The sequence below is a fragment of the Parasteatoda tepidariorum genome, chromosome 2 (genome assembly GCF_982258835.1).
Source record: "Parasteatoda tepidariorum strain Cologne lab strain chromosome 2, Ptep-v5.0, whole genome shotgun sequence".
Lineage (NCBI taxonomy): Eukaryota > Metazoa > Arthropoda > Arachnida > Araneae > Theridiidae > Parasteatoda > Parasteatoda tepidariorum.
The window spans coordinates 123,957,298-123,973,408 of record NC_141756.1 but is presented as its reverse complement, the minus strand read 5'-3'; the positions used below and the strand labels follow the sequence as shown (position 1 = coordinate 123,973,408).

Sequence of the window (16,111 nt, the reverse complement as noted above, 5' to 3'; positions counted from 1 at the left end):
TTTTCATTCTTTGTTTTTTTCTATTTTGTTTTCTAGAACTTTATTCTAGTATTATAATCTATCCAGTGTGCTCCAAATTTTTTTTATCATCCAGTGTACTTTCCAATGTTTTTTTTTTCTTTCAATTTATGTGTTCCTATTAGTTTCTTTCAATGTGGGTGTCCCATTTTTTAATCTGTGCATTTTTAGTGTGTCTTGCATTTTCCAAGTTTTTCTGTAGCTTTCTCAGATTGTTTTTTTATCTGTTTTTATTTCAATGCGTTTTCTATTATGTGTTCAAATTTTTATCTTCCAATACGTCTTCTGTTTTAATTCATTATAGTTACTCCAAATTTTATTTTCTAATAATTGTTCCAATTTTTATTAATCCAATATGTATTCCAATCTTTTTTTTCCAATATATGCTCCAATTTAGATTTTTCATTGTGTATTCCAATTATTTTTTGCATTTAGCGTTTGTTCCAGTTTTTTTTCTCAAAGTATGTGTTCCAATTTTTTTTTCTTGCAAATCTTTTTCTAATTTTCGTCCTCCACTGTGCGTTCCATTTCTTTAATGCGAGATTTTGTAATAATTTTTTTCTTGCATTTTTTTCTCTATTTTTCTTTAGCTTTCAGAAAATGTGCTTTTTTTTTTTAGCTTGTTTTGATTTTTTTCGATGTTTTTCCTTTGTCTGTTTTAGGGAGATTTTCGATTGGCGTTCAAGTGAAGTTGATCAAATCCAATTGTGATTTTGTTGCTCTATATTGTTTTCGTAACTTCGCTCCCTGTTTATAAGTGAATCTTTATGTTTTCCGTGTTCACTATTTTTCTTTTTTCAGTTTTCTGTAGTAATGTTAAGAACTTCTATTTGGTATTTTTATTCTTCCAATTTTCGTTTCTCCAACTTTTAACACATTATTTTTTTATGCGCTTTCCAATTTTATTCATTGTTTTTCAGCTTTTTGAGTGTTTTGTTTTATTCCTGAGTATGTGTCTTTGTATATGTATGTTTTTAATTACAACTGCCCTAAACCTCTGGTTTAATTTTCATCATTTCTATTTCAATTTCCAATGTACATTTTGGCTTTGTTTGTATTGTTCGTTCTGTTTTTATCTCAAATGTTACTTCAAATATGTTTCTTTTTCAAATAATGTTTTTTTCCATTAAGTGTTTTGTATCTTTCCTTTTTTCCCCCTTATCTTCTTTATTTTTTCAAGTGGTGTACTATTTCTATAATTCTTGCAGATTTTTTCGATTGTCAATATTCCATGTTTTTTTTCCATGTTTTCCTTAGCTTCCTCACGATGTTTTTCGATTGGTGACACTTTTGTACAAATGAATTTTTTTCCATCTAAATTTCGTTTCTGATTTCTCCAATTTTTTTCACGTTGTCAAGCTTTATTCATTGTATTCCAACTTTTAACAATTTCTTTACTAATATGTATATTCTGCTTATTTTTAATGCATGTGCTGTTTTTTTATGTGTAATTTTTTAAATATTGTTTGTTTTTATTTTCAATGTGTTCTGTTCCTACATCCAACTCATGTGCTGTTTTCATTTCCAATGATTTTCTATATAATTTCTAAAATATTCTGTATTTACTTCAAATGTGTTTTTATTTGCTTTGTTAATTGAATAAGTATGTTTTTTTTTTCAATGAGTGTTTTTTTTCCAGTTGGGGTACCATTTTTCCTTCTATGTTTTTTTATCCCTTTCTTTTATGATGTGTGCTCTAGTTTTTCTGATTGGTAACAATTCCGTTCAAGTGCACCATTCGTGACCATCGGCCTACTTTGTTTTCTTTATCTTCCATCTTTCGCATTCGTTTTTCTGTTTTTTTTTGTTTTTTTTTAATATTTAGTCCAAGTATTTCCGATTTTATTATTATGTCATGTCTTCCAATTCTTTGCAAATTTTCATTTTCATGTTATTAATTTTATGTAATTAATTTATATAAATATGTTTGATATAATTATATTTTATGCTATTAATTTCATAAAAAAAATTTTTCTTAAGTTCATTTTTTTCTGGTTTTTATCTAATTTATTTTATTGCTTTTTAACCTTTTTTTTTTTTAGCTCTTTTCATCAAAAATTTGGGTAAGTTTAATGATTTTATTATGCTGTGTTTCAGTTGTTTCCAATATCTTTAACTTTTTCCAATTTTAATTTCTTTTCTTATGACCTGTACAATTTTTGAAACTTACCATGTCTCTAATTTATCATAAACCCACGTAATTTATCTTTATAGCATACATTTCTGCTTAATACTCTGACAAAGAGGAAGAATCTGACAAAATAGGATCTGTTATGTTGCTTAGAATCTGCCTGAGATTAATTCAAAAATGATCCTGTAGAACTGACTGCCTGATATAGACATAACAATGCAAGAAAATTTATTTTGGAATATTGCCATTTTATTTGTAAGTAAGACATTTTTCAATCTATTTTATCGACTATTTAAAATCTCGCTATTAATTTTAAAACCAAATACACATTGCACAAAGCAGTGTTTTTTTAAATTTTTTATTGTATCATTTTTTTTTATGCTGATATGCACAATGCGATAAATTGAATAGATATAATTCTAAATAACTTTTGTTCTAGTAACCAGATCGAAGGTTGAATCATAATGGTAGAAAGAAAAGTAACATCAAATGCGCTAATTAATTAACTATTAATTAAGTTAGACGAGCAAATCAACTTTGTCAAATTATGGAGTTGCCGTGATTGAGAAAGTAGTTCAGTCAGAGGAGCCGCCGAAATATCTCGTTCCTGTCAAAATGACGAAGTTTTGCTTTCTATTCCCTCATGGTCGTGATATTTCCAGGCTGATAGTGTTAAAAAGTAATACACGAAAAAAGGGTTCAGACAATCTATTTCTTATGCCCCGAATCATATATATTTCTCAAGATCAGATGGAAGTATTAGATTATTTTAGTTTAGAGATAGATAGTTTATTTTAAGCTGGATGTCAGAGCTCATCATTATTTTATTTTAAGCTAAAAATTTGTTCAAAAATTAAAAAAGATATTGTTCACACACTTAATTTTATACTCTCTATGTCCGAAAATGCTTGCTACATTTGATTACTTTTATACTGATATTGAAAATTTCGTTTGAACATTATTCAGAGATTTCAGGATGTTACGCTATCAATCAACAAAATTTATATACCAATCATTCTTTCTTTAAACCATCCAAGTCAAAATTTTCGATAATTTTCCATTGATGAACCAACATGATCTTGATGGTAACCATCAATGAGCCATTTTATCATGAACCATTATATTTTTCTATGGTAAACAGCATAAGTAACCATCTCCCCAATGTATGAATTCTGACTGATTTGTGATTGTCCAACATTGGTATAGCAACTAGTTTTGTTGTTTTTCTCATGCCAAATCATCAGAAATTTCCATCATGGTTTCTTAGAAATAAAATGTTGGAATGATCATGAACAACTATCACCCCAAAGTACAAATTCGGACTGATTTATGAGGGGACAACATAAAAAATCCCGAATTGTTTTGATGGATTATTCCAGAGAACAGATGGAAATTTTGACTAAACCATCATGGAAATGTATAGTAGGAACCATCACGGATTGTTGTTCCATGAGAATCAAACCTGCCTTGATGGTTAGCCATCATAATAATAAAGTAGCATTTTCCATCATGGAATGATGCAGGTTTGCTGGCTGGCATATCAAATATTATGAACGCATAAGGGAAAATGTTGGATGATGGTGACCTTCAAATGATATTGGACCATCATGAATCGCACTGAAACCAACAAAAACCATCAAAATAATTTGAGATATCAAGAATACTGGGTTAAAAAATTAAAAAAAAAATTCAAAATGCCGGGGTTCACATGCCCTTAACCCATATTGAAAGGACTTATCTACCAACAATAGCGTAAAAACTTTTTTCTAGACAAATGAATCATAAATTAAATAGTTGTATAATTTTACTGGTGTCGGTAAACCTAACTGCGTTGATATTCACTCCTCCTACTTGAAATGTAGTGACTAATTCGAACCAGATTTTTGATCTAAATGTAGCAACTAATGTGAAAGGGGAAGTCTAATTCTGTTCAATGAAAAAGAAAGAAAAGCGCTCTTATAATCGTTTTCTTCAAAATTATAAGATCATTAAATGATTATTCTTAATTTTTGTTTTTGCTTATTTCGTAATTTCTTAGAATTGTTTTAAGTTCCACTAACCATTTTCGTTTGTCATTAAAAAAAACTGCAGTCAAAACAAGTTTTAGCCGAATTTTAACCTAGAACACAAGATTGAATTTATCTTCAAAAGTTAAAATTGTTACCCCACGGGAAAAAGTTTTGTCTAAACAAGTTTTTGCCAGTAAGAAAGAAAGAAATGTGAAATTAACCTATTTATGTTAGAGCAATAGACCAACAAATATTTTTGTTGGTCTGATATGGTAAAAAACGTTTTAAATAATTTTTGATCAAACAATCACTTCAACCGTTATTGGGGAGCCTATCAAAATTTTTTTTTTAGTCTAACTGTTAAAAGAGTTACAGCCAAAACGAATTGTATCTAATTTCTGATGAATTGACTATTTCTTATATAACCAAAAATTTTGATTTCGAGCAACATTTGAAATTATTCCACGATACGCTAGCCCATCGAACAAAATCGTTATTCCGCTAAAATGTTTCGTCAGCAAATAGAACATATTTCACTTATCGACATTTTGTAATCTAACTTAACAACGAGGGAAAATCCACATGAACCTGTATGTAAGCTTCTCTATACATGCTTGCATTTTATAACCAATCTCATGAATCGCATTTTAAAACATTGAAATACTTTTGATTACTTATTTATCTCAAATTATTTAGCTTTAATGTTCCGTGTACAAATTCCAGACATTCCGTCTAATAATCTAATTTTCAACAACTAATTGGAAATTTTATTGGTTCCAGAGGGGATTACCAAAATGCTATTTAATTAGTACTAACAATTCATTAAATTACGAAATCAGAAACAAAAAAAAAATGATTTATCTGAATAAAAAGACATTTTTTTTACATTTTTGGATACCTGACGCTCAAAATATGGGAGGAAGACAAAATGTTGGAAAAAAAATTGGATTATAAATTGGGGTTTTTAGGGTTTTTGACCACTGTTATAAAAAAAGGCCAAACAATATCGCTATATTAAGTCGATTAATTTGAAATAATTATAAACTAAATGTGTGATTTTAAGGAGTGCAATACATAGTGTTTCAGCGTAAAATAGCAATCAAGTATAAGCAATAAAAAAGAATGAAATAAAAACTGATATTTTTCTTTCAATGTTTTGGATATAAAAAAGCATTGATAACATAAATCACAAATATTTGATAGTTTCCAAACATTTCGTGAACCACTGTCAAAAAAAGCGTATAATATAATTAAAAAAATAGTTTTTCACCCAGAACTCCTATTGAAAAGATAAAACCTTGATAGTTTCCTGTTTGTTTTTAAAGTTTAAAAAAAATAATACTTAATTAATAAAATATTGTAATATGAAAAATAATAAAGGGAATAAAATTAATGTATTTTAAAGTAATATGTTTGATACTGTAACAAAAATGTGCAAATTTCTAGGATTTAGAAGAAGTCTGATGAGTCCTTATGATTCGTACTATGATAGTGTGATGGCTACACTCCCGGCAGTGGTCTACTCAGTGACAAAAGTGGACTGCAGGCATCTGTGACCTTGAAGAGCTTTCGGTACGTCTTCTTAAATCTCAGATATTTTGATAACAAAAGCTCAAAAATATTGCATAATTTAGCATTTTCAAAGTTCAGTACTGGGGTATATTGTAGTAATTGCTAGTGTAATTGTTAAACCATCAAATTGCAAATCATTATTGTTAAATCATAATGTAATTGTTAAACCAAAATTGTTAGTGTAAAAAATTTTATAGAGTTAGAAAAAAGATCTTTTTTGATGAATTGATTCGATATCATAATCTATTAATGAAAGATTGCATTTTATCTCTTAATAGTCGCATAATTTTGAAGAAAGCAGTCGTAATTTTTTTTAAAGGAAAATTATACAAAACTAAGTGTTTATACAGTCGATGTACTCATTTTTAATTTTTGAGTAAATTTTTTGGTTTCATGTTTGATAAGTGCTGATTTAAAATAAACTATCTCCAAACACATGGCAAATAATCTTGCACTGCCATCTGGTGTGTAGAGTAGGTAATATGCATAATTCGGTACATAAGAAATAAGTTAAGAAAACATCAACTAAGTTAAGAAACTTTTAAGAAAACATCAGCCTGGAAATATCACGGTCATGAGAAATAGAGGGTGGAACATCACCCCGGTATATCTTGAACGGAGCGAGAAGGTACGGGTTAAGATAATTCTTTTATCCGAAACATAATAATATTCTCTGGATAAAAATATTTTTTACTTGTGTGAATCGTTTATTATTATTGGTATTTTTACATTTCCAATTACCACATCAATAATTTTTTTAATACTTAATTAATGTAAATATTGGTATATCATAGCTGCAGAACAATTAACTGAATTTTGCCATCAAGTCTCCTGGTTTTTGTTTGCTATTTTTGTTGTTGGGAGAAATTTTTCTTAAATTGTTGTATATCTGTGTTATACTTTTCACAAACATTGATTTATTTTTATGTAACTTTAAATTACATTTATATTTTCTGATACTAACACAGACAGTTTTAATTATAATTACTCATTAATCATAAGACTGAGTGTATTTTATCAAAACGCTATACTACGCATTAAATACCCTTAAAAAATAAAATTTCGCAAAAATTTAGAATTTATGATTAAATATTGCATTTACATTTTAACAGAGATGCCAACTGCTTCGGACGTGCCAAAATAATTGAAAAAAAAACGGTACATTTTGAAAATATTTGACAATTTTTGCTTGCTTTTTAAAAGGAATAGAATGACAGTAATAAAGTGGTGAATTATATAAGCCTACGAATTATTTCGAAATAGTGGTGGATAAAAATCTACTAAATTGAATTTATTAAACCAATAATCACGATTGATAAACTACCACTTTAAAATATGTATTTGCAGTCCGGAACAAGTTGGCATCTCTGTTTTAATTGAATAACCTGTAATAATTGAATTACATAGATTTGATTGGAGCCGATTCTATTCGTTTAAGCGGGGTTGACTGTATTTGTCATTCTGGGCATATTTACTCAGTCCATTATTTGTTCTGGATTTTAACTATGTAATAAATAATGAAATAAATATCATTCAGATCAATGAGTTTGACACTTATGAACAAATTTGACATATTCTTTAAATGTCATACTTTTTTTTTCTTTTGAAAAAAAAATTCTTTTTGAATGAATTTAGTTTCACAATTTTGTTATTTGAAAGTTTTTAACCACCGTACGTTATTCAAGAATTAGTAATATGGTGAAAAACAATGTGTGTATGTCGTTCATAATGTTTTTTAGACGATTATAAATGACGTCTATTATCTACCAGAATTCACTCTCGAAAAATGTTTGCAAAGTTTAATCCTTTTAAAAAAAGATTTTTTTTCTTTAAAAAGTATTGATACTTCAATAAAAATTTTGTTTAAAAATGTGTTGTATTAGTTACAAATAATGAAATTACACCATTGGTTTTAAAACTCAGAGGAAAGTCGAGAAATTTTTTACTGAATGCTAGTGGCCAGCCTGATACACTATCTGGACTACGGTGATTTTGGGCACTTTCAATTTGTGCATTTTTTATAGAAATACTTACTCATTTTTCTGTAAGTTTGTGTAAAATGTGTGTTATGTCTGAGTGAAAAAAGTATTTAGTTTTTAAAGCCTTAATCAATAAAAATAAAATTAATAATTAAGGAATTAAAAAGGTATATTTCAAATACTATACGACATAAAAATACAAGCCAGTCTTTTACATATGTATTTTAAAATGTTCTAAACTCTTCCACTTGTAGAAAAATGATATTGCTTTTGTGAATAAATTTGTTAGGCTGTAGTTTAATGGTTAAACCTTTTCACTGTGGCATTCGTCGAATTTTTTAATGACATTTAAGCAGAACTTCTACGCTAACCTGCCTTATCACTGAAAAATATTTAGTTTATTATACTTATCTTATTCTGTGAAATTTCAAAACTATTTCAGATTATTTTAATTTTTAATTCAGATATTGTAGCAATTATTTCTGATATTTATGGAACTTCTAATATCATTCGTGCTTTTAATTATCATCAGGAGTGCTCAAAATGTACACTATTTGGTACCGTTTAGTTAACTGTACTATTTAAGTACTCAAAATGTGTACTAAATGCATATAAACCTGTAATGTAATTAGTTACGAACTTATTATTTATTTTTTAATTGTTTTACCAACTATTTTAAAAATTCTGTTACTCAATTTTTGAACAAATATCACACTTGAAGTGAAATCTAAATACCATTAATTGAGGAAGCTTAGATGTATTTATTTGCTTTAGTAATTTTTTTGCTAATTTTGACGTATTCTTGAAAGCCGTCAAATGGCAACTGTAGATTGCTTATAATAGATTACGAGACGGTGTAACATTTATCTCACTCGCTACTGAATATTCCACAGAAACAAAACAAAGTTAACTGTTATTAAAGGCAAGTTAGTAACAAATAACAGAAGTTGTTATTAAAGGCATGAGTTGTGTAATAAAAATAATTATGTTTTCATTAGAATATTTACATAAAAATGTCAATTCCATTAAATAATTTTATAATATTAATTTTTGATTCTCCTCTATTTGGTTTAGCCTAGTTAGATTTTATCTTAATGTCCTCTCTGATGTGTGTAAGTTTGATTTGAAAACAAGCTTTATTTTAAGAATTAGTGTATTTATGCAACTTAAATAACTGATAATGACTTTTTATTGTAATATTCGAAATAAATAACTTTCGAACTTTTTTTTCGAAATAACTTTTATTTCGAAATAAGTAACTTACTGGCTCTTATGTGTATCCATAGCTGTCAACATGGATAAGAAAATATCTAGTAGATTTTACGAAATAATAACTATTTCATAATACTTTAAATATTTTTCATGTAGGGAAGTTAGGAGATTTTTTTTGTCATGAAAATACAAAAACTTAAATAACTTTATCATATTTATTTTTGATTCTCTTTTATTTGGTTAAGCCTAGTTTGAGTTCATCTTAATCTTTGATAAATCTAAGTTTGATTAGCGAACAAACTTTATTTTAAGAATTAGTGTATGTATGCACCCCAAATTGATGATTTTTACTTCATACTATATTATAATTTAAAAAGGAAGTACAGAATAAAAATAAACTGAAATTTTTGGAACAAAGAAAAAGAAAAGTTTTAAACTGATTAATATAAATGAAGTTCAATTTTTTATTCATTAGCATACCTGCCAACTTTTAATTCTTTCCGTTATGATTTTTTCCTGTGGTATTAAAAGGAATTAAAATTTCCATTTTAAGCATAGAAATCTGTTGTATTTCAAAAAGTATTGACTGACAACTCTGATAGTAACACATATTAATATATATGCTTAATTTTTTTAAGAATAGTGGTGATCAAAATCATTTAAAAATTAAGATTATAAAGGGAAAAAAAATATATTTAATACCACTTTAAATATAAAAATAAAATTTTACGCCAAATGCGTAAAAGTTGGCAGGTATGCATTAGTACTTAAAAATTCAAGCAAGCGATAAATTATCTTTTAGGGAATAGGGAATTTTCTGAAATGTACGAAAACCAGGAAAATTTTTATTGTACGAGTAGACCAGGAGAAAATGGCAAAATCCAATAGTCGACTGGTAAATCCAGGAGAAATGGCAGCTATGTGTATCATATCTTACTGAAATTTTAAATTTTAGTGTTGTTAAATACCAAAATGGTGGCAGCTACTTTAACAACCAAGTATTTTTAAAAGGGCATTTTCGGTGTTTCACTATTTCAAGAATTATTTTTTGTTCATTGGGTAGCAAAATGCTTAAGTACGAAGAGTTATTTATGGTGTTTCACTTTGGTGTAAAGTAGTTGCCACCATTTTCGGTATTGAGATAATTGTTGCTCCAAAGTTGTAACAGAAAAATGATGTCTCTTGCAGGAGAAGTCGTTATTGCAGTTGAAGGGGAAAGATGACAAAATTTGTCCACCGAAGTGTTTTGATCCAATGAATGAGAACTGTTCGACACTAAGATGTTAACCTTTTGCTATTCATGATCGAAATGGACTAGAGGTGTCGTAGATAAGAACTCTCTACTTATGGCAACGCATGTTTTCATCATCGGCGTGTGGAGAGTCATAGGAGAAGAAAGTAAGTTAGTTTCTGTCTTGATATTCATATTGATTAGAAACTTTTAGGTTAGAAAACTGCGGGGTACTAAATCAAACATAGTTCTAAAAGAAAGTGTCGTGTAAAGTTTTAAACAAAAATAACTAAACTATTTTCAGGAGTCAGAAATCGAAATATGTAAAAAAGAAATGCATGGTTATTCAGAAAAAGTACAATTTTGCGTTAGAACGTTTTGTTTGATTTCGTAACTTAATTAATAATTACACTAATTAATTAGCATACTTGGTGTCACCCATTAAGATTGGAACTCATAATGGGTGACTTCATCTGATGGAACCATTAGGATTGTTTTCTTGGTTTCCTCTTCATGTAACGCAAATGCGAGTTCCACCAAAAACTCCACATCAAAGATAAATTTCTCCTAATATTTGATCTATGAATTCCTTTGTCTTCTGTATTGTGATCAAAATTACAATTGCACATTAGTAGTTAAACCCTAAATTGGGTCGGCTAATTGGGATAGTTATAAAATAAAATAAATAGCCCTCCACCGCCTTGTAAGTAACGATAAGCGAATCATAAGCCATTCGCCCTTCTTGATGGTTTTGTATTATATGACCGATCAAAAATTAAATATATAGTTTTGTAAGCAATGCAAGAGTTTTTGCTATACATAGTTAAAAGATTATATTCATCTTTAATAAATGTATGCATTGAAATACATTGTTAAAAGATTATATACATCTTTAATAAATGTATGCATTGAAATACATCGTTTATAGATGCATTTCAATGCTACCGCATGAAATTGTGCCAACGATGAATAGCCGACGAATTGTGCCAACGATGAAATTATCATCGTGACGAACTTTGCCCGCAAAGAATTGTGTCTGTGATGAATTGTGCCGACGACGAACTTTCGCTTTGAGGAATTGACGCGCGACATCCCGGTTTGCTTATTATAGATTGTCAGTTCACACTTCCTCACCAGAAATTTTCTTTCCTCTATCCGTCTGTAAAAATAAAACAAAAACTAGCTTTAGTTAAGATTAGACCAGAAAAACGCAATTTAATTTTGCCTCTAAACATGCATCGAACCCCATGAAATAATGTGCCCATTCATCAAAAAAAAGACCACGTAAAAACAACAAAGATGTATAGTATCACCTAATAATTAAGATTTAAAATAGAATCGTATAGTGCGTCTAATAATTTGGCCACAAACTGTATATGTTTAAAAGATTTTTTCTGTTTGCATAGTATATGTTTATTCAATAGTAACATTATAATTCAACTTAAAATTACTTAATCTTAAATAAAACTCAAATCTGTTTTTATTTAGGATTCAATGTATAGCAAAACTATTCATTTGTATGATTGGATATTTGATGGCATATTAAGCAAATTGTATTTACAGATAATGTAAAATATATTATTGTGAGCAGGAAATAGTTTCTTAATCTTTTATTTATATATAGGTGTAGTGTGTAAATTAGACTTGTTTATAGTGTGATATTAGGAACTTCCATGTGTGTACTAAATATTTAAATTAACCATTTATGAACACTGGACAATCTGTAGTAGTCCACTCTGTGTAGCACAATGTTAATAATCAAACCAAAGTACTATATTTTAAAAAAGTACCTGAGTTTACGTTTATTTGGCTAATGTTAAGAAAATATTTTATTTTTTCGAAAATTTATGTAGAAATCTTAAAATATATAGTTATTACAATTTTTACAAGAACACTTTATTGAAAGAAAAGTGTTTATATTTGCAAATTATGCTGATAATTTATCTTTTCAAAACATGTGGAAAAAAGTATAAATTGAAGTAAGAGGGTCATTCAAATGAAACCTGGTCAGTGCATCGAACTTTGCATTAGACGTAATGGGGCGTAACTGCTCGTATGGGAACATGGATGACTTTGTGACTTGACAGATTTAACGTGCACCAGTCACCTTTTAATACACCTAGAGTCTTCGGACACGACCTCTTGGACATGGGCCCAGTGCCCTACCAACCGAGCTACCCCAGTCCCCTACCCATTAATCCATAAGTGTGAACCTGAACTATTAACCAGTGGACTCAACCTCCTGTTTGCTGACCCACCCCAATTCCTCCATCTTTTATGGCCATCTTTTAATGGCAATCAAAAAAACTTGCTGAAAAAAATAAATATAATTACTATAAAATAAAAATAATTACTATTAAAGATTCACAACTCTTAAAAACATAATTATAACTTTCAGACCTTAGAGTCAGACTTTCAGACTTGTAAGTCTGTCAAATGGCCTAACTATTAATGAGTTAAATTGAAATGAAAGACATGCAATCAAAACAGTTGCAGAAACATCAATTATGCTTTTAAAAAATAATTAGTATGCATAAGTATCTTAGGAAAGCATACAGCAACCGGTGAATTGTTAGCAAGGAAGGGAAAAAAACAAGAAACATTAATAATTCGTTTTATGACTTTTCTTTTGAAGTAAAAAAATAGCTTAAATATTATTATTATATGAAAAGCTGCTTTTGATGATGATTTTTTAAAATTTTTATACTATAAATTCAGATAGTGCTACTTTATTATAGAAGTTTTTTTTAACTCAACGATGATATATTTTAATTTTTAACAATTTTGTGAGTAATTTCCGAAAGATATCAATAATACCCATCTCTTTCTTAACCTCTTGACAACTGAAGTATAAAGGAATATAAAAAAATATTTTACAGTTATTTAATTTCGATTTTACAACCGTAAGCAGCGCGTAGCTTTGGGGTGGGCTTGGTGGACAAAACCTCCTTACTTGATTAACGAGCTACTGTATGGTAAATGTTGTAGTTAAGAGAAGAAAAAAAAAATTTTTTTTTTTTGTAATATAGACATTTGGAGAAAAAATAAGTTGTGTGTATATATATGTATGTATGTATATTTAGGACTGATAATTAAGTAAGGAAATTGTATATTGCTAATTTTAATTTTTAATCTCTTATATAAAGCTAAAATTTTTTTAACGACAATATTGTTTAAATTACTAAGTTTAAAATTTTTACTTTTTTTTAAATTCCGTATTTAAAAGTTCAACATAGAATTTTTTACAGAAGATTGCATAATTATTGTTAGCTTTGTCTATGGGAATAATTACAAAATTTTTTTGAAGTTGCTTAATAGATTAAACAATTTTGGAAAAATTTGTTGAATTGTTACTGTTATTTAAATTGTCCTTATTATTGAAAACAAATTTTTTAAAGTAATTATAAACACCCCATTTCCATTCTGTTAGCATACCTAAAGGTAAAGAAAATCTATTTGATATTTTTTCTTAATTTTCTTCGTGTTTTTCTGTTTTTATTTATTATGATATGTATTTATATATATGTATATATATGTATGTATATATATATATATATATATATATATATATATATATATATATATATATATATATATATATATCTTATTTATATACATACAGTGTGATTCTAAAAAGATGGGCAAAATTTTTATCAAAGAATGCATGGTCGAAAACAAAACCCGAAGGTGCTGGCGCATTTGGAAAGTTGTTTGATGCAAACGAGAAAGCTCCATTCCTATTGCGAGTTACTGCGCTACGTTATTTGTCGCCAAGCTTTCGGCCGCTGCAGGGAAAGTTCGCCTATCTTTTCTTCGCCGTTGTACCAGCATAGCCACTGTTTTGAACACTTATTGTAAGCACATGCCATTAAATTTACTTTTATAACTTAACTTCATCGTTCTTTGTGTGTTTTTGCCTCATATAAGAACATACACTCTGACACCCTCTAGCGGTTTTGGGTTTTGTTTTCGACCACGCATTCCATAATAAAAATTGTTTGCTTGGGTGTGTACTATCACTTCCTAAAATTTAGCCCATCTTTTTAGAATCACCCTGTATGTATATATATATACACTTATTTTTTCTATTTTAACTTATTTATAATGTCGATCCTCACTGGTGAATGTCCGAAATATTTGTTATATCCGATTTGTTGTTAATTTATTCGTTGATGTAGTTGTATTTATTCAATATTCTTATATCTGCTGAAGATAGCTTAGGAGAAATATCAGAGTTGGGATTACCGGTTAAATGCAAAGAGGGCAGTGGCTCTAGAGCTTTAAAAAACATTGATGTAGGGCATACCGGGCAAGGGCACTTAACTTGATATTTTGCACATTTACCAAAGCTACGATGTGATTGTCAACATTCACCGGTGGAAGTCAACAACCACTGATTTGGGGCATTCACAGTAACATACATATATAATGTAAGAAACAGATAAACGGACATTAAAACTATGACACAGGCCGTAAGACATAATAAGAAAAACAAAATATGAATTATTTTGCCAGGGGGCTAATAATTTTCGGTACACATATACAGAATTCAAGTTTTGACTAAGTAAAAGACGATAAATTTTTCTAGTGTTGAATGTTATTTATTTTTTTTTTTTTTTTAAATGCGGAGTTTTATATTTAAGTGTAATGCAATACTGCATCAAATCTCAGATTCAAAACTATTTTAATTATACAAAATCAATAATCATTGTAAAGAATCTAACATCAATTATAATAGAAATATTTAAAACTCGGGGATTGCATTTCAAAATTATTCAAAAAATTAAAGTGATTAAATCTATGTCGCCATACCCACCAACGTACACAATGCATATTCCTGTTGATACTATTTTTAAATGTCAGATAAATATAAATTTAAAAGCTTCATAAAGATAACAGAACTACTAAGTCAAAAGAACAATAATTGTTTTTAGAATTATCACATTTTATAATATTTAAAACTGCTTTTTTAAGTTTTCGCGCACATGCTTTTAGTGGCCTTTTATTAAAAATCACTCTTTTTATGTGGAATTTTACCAAATACTTTAAATGTTCTGAATCAACAATCTCTGCTCAAATTATTAGACGCACTGTAAGATTCTACATAAAATCTTTATTATCACGTGATACTTTGCAACTTTAATGTTTTAACGCGGCTGTAACCGGTTTACGCTTGTTTAAGTTTGTGTATTAATTGGTTAACATTGTAATGCAATATGTTAAAAATAAATACAAATGGGAAGTATATAAAAAATCTCCATAGAAACCCATTACATTTATGTTTAAATTTAAAAGTATTGCATATGTACTCGTGCAGAACATGCAATTATAAGAACGCTACAGTGTATCTAATAATTTGGTCTAATTATTATACAATGCTAATATAATACATAATGTAATAAATATTCTATATTTATATAATATATCGTCTAATTTATCCAATCATTAAATTTATATTATATATCGTCTAATTTAACCAATTGATACACGATCGAAAACAGGTGCAAATCGCGTAAAAACAATAAAGCTCTATAGTATCATCTGATAATTAAGATTTTGCATAGAATATTACAGTGCAAGTAATAATTTCGCTGTATGGAAATCCTGGAAAGCTTGAACGTTCAAGAATGTTTCAGTGAGGCTATAAATTTTATTATACTGTTTTTCTAGAGTCTAAAAAGCGAAGGTCCACATATGTGAACAAAAGTAATAATAAAGAGCTTAAACTAACTTATGAATATTTAAAATTTATTTACCAAAAGGTTGAGCAGAAAAAATTTTTTTAAGTTTTTATCTTGGCATTATTATTTTTTAAATTTTATATTGTTGCCTTCAACTAACTGGAAAAATAAGGGAGTAAAAAAGAATAAAAATAAGCTATAGATTTTTAAGTAATTTGCTTTTGTTAAACTGTTAGTCAGATAACTAAAAGCAATAAAAACATTGCACAAAAGAGAAA

General features: G+C 28.2%; 1 protein-coding gene across 6 annotated transcripts in view; it reads left to right on the top strand.

The window, feature by feature from the left end:
• Positions 1-16,111, top strand: part of LOC147816154 (uncharacterized) — a 102,142-nt gene that overhangs the window by 61,751 nt on the left and 24,280 nt on the right. For 3 of the 6 annotated variants that reach the window (XR_015431797.1, XM_087158265.1, XM_087158262.1), the window contains 3 exons: positions 2,061-2,404; positions 5,605-5,730; positions 10,110-10,319. The gene's annotated coding sequence lies outside the window, so the exon portion shown is untranslated. The remainder of the gene's footprint in view (positions 1-2,060; positions 2,405-5,604; positions 5,731-10,109; positions 10,320-16,111) is intronic. The other 3 variants (XR_015431798.1, XM_087158264.1, XM_087158263.1) reach the window with 2 other exon arrangements.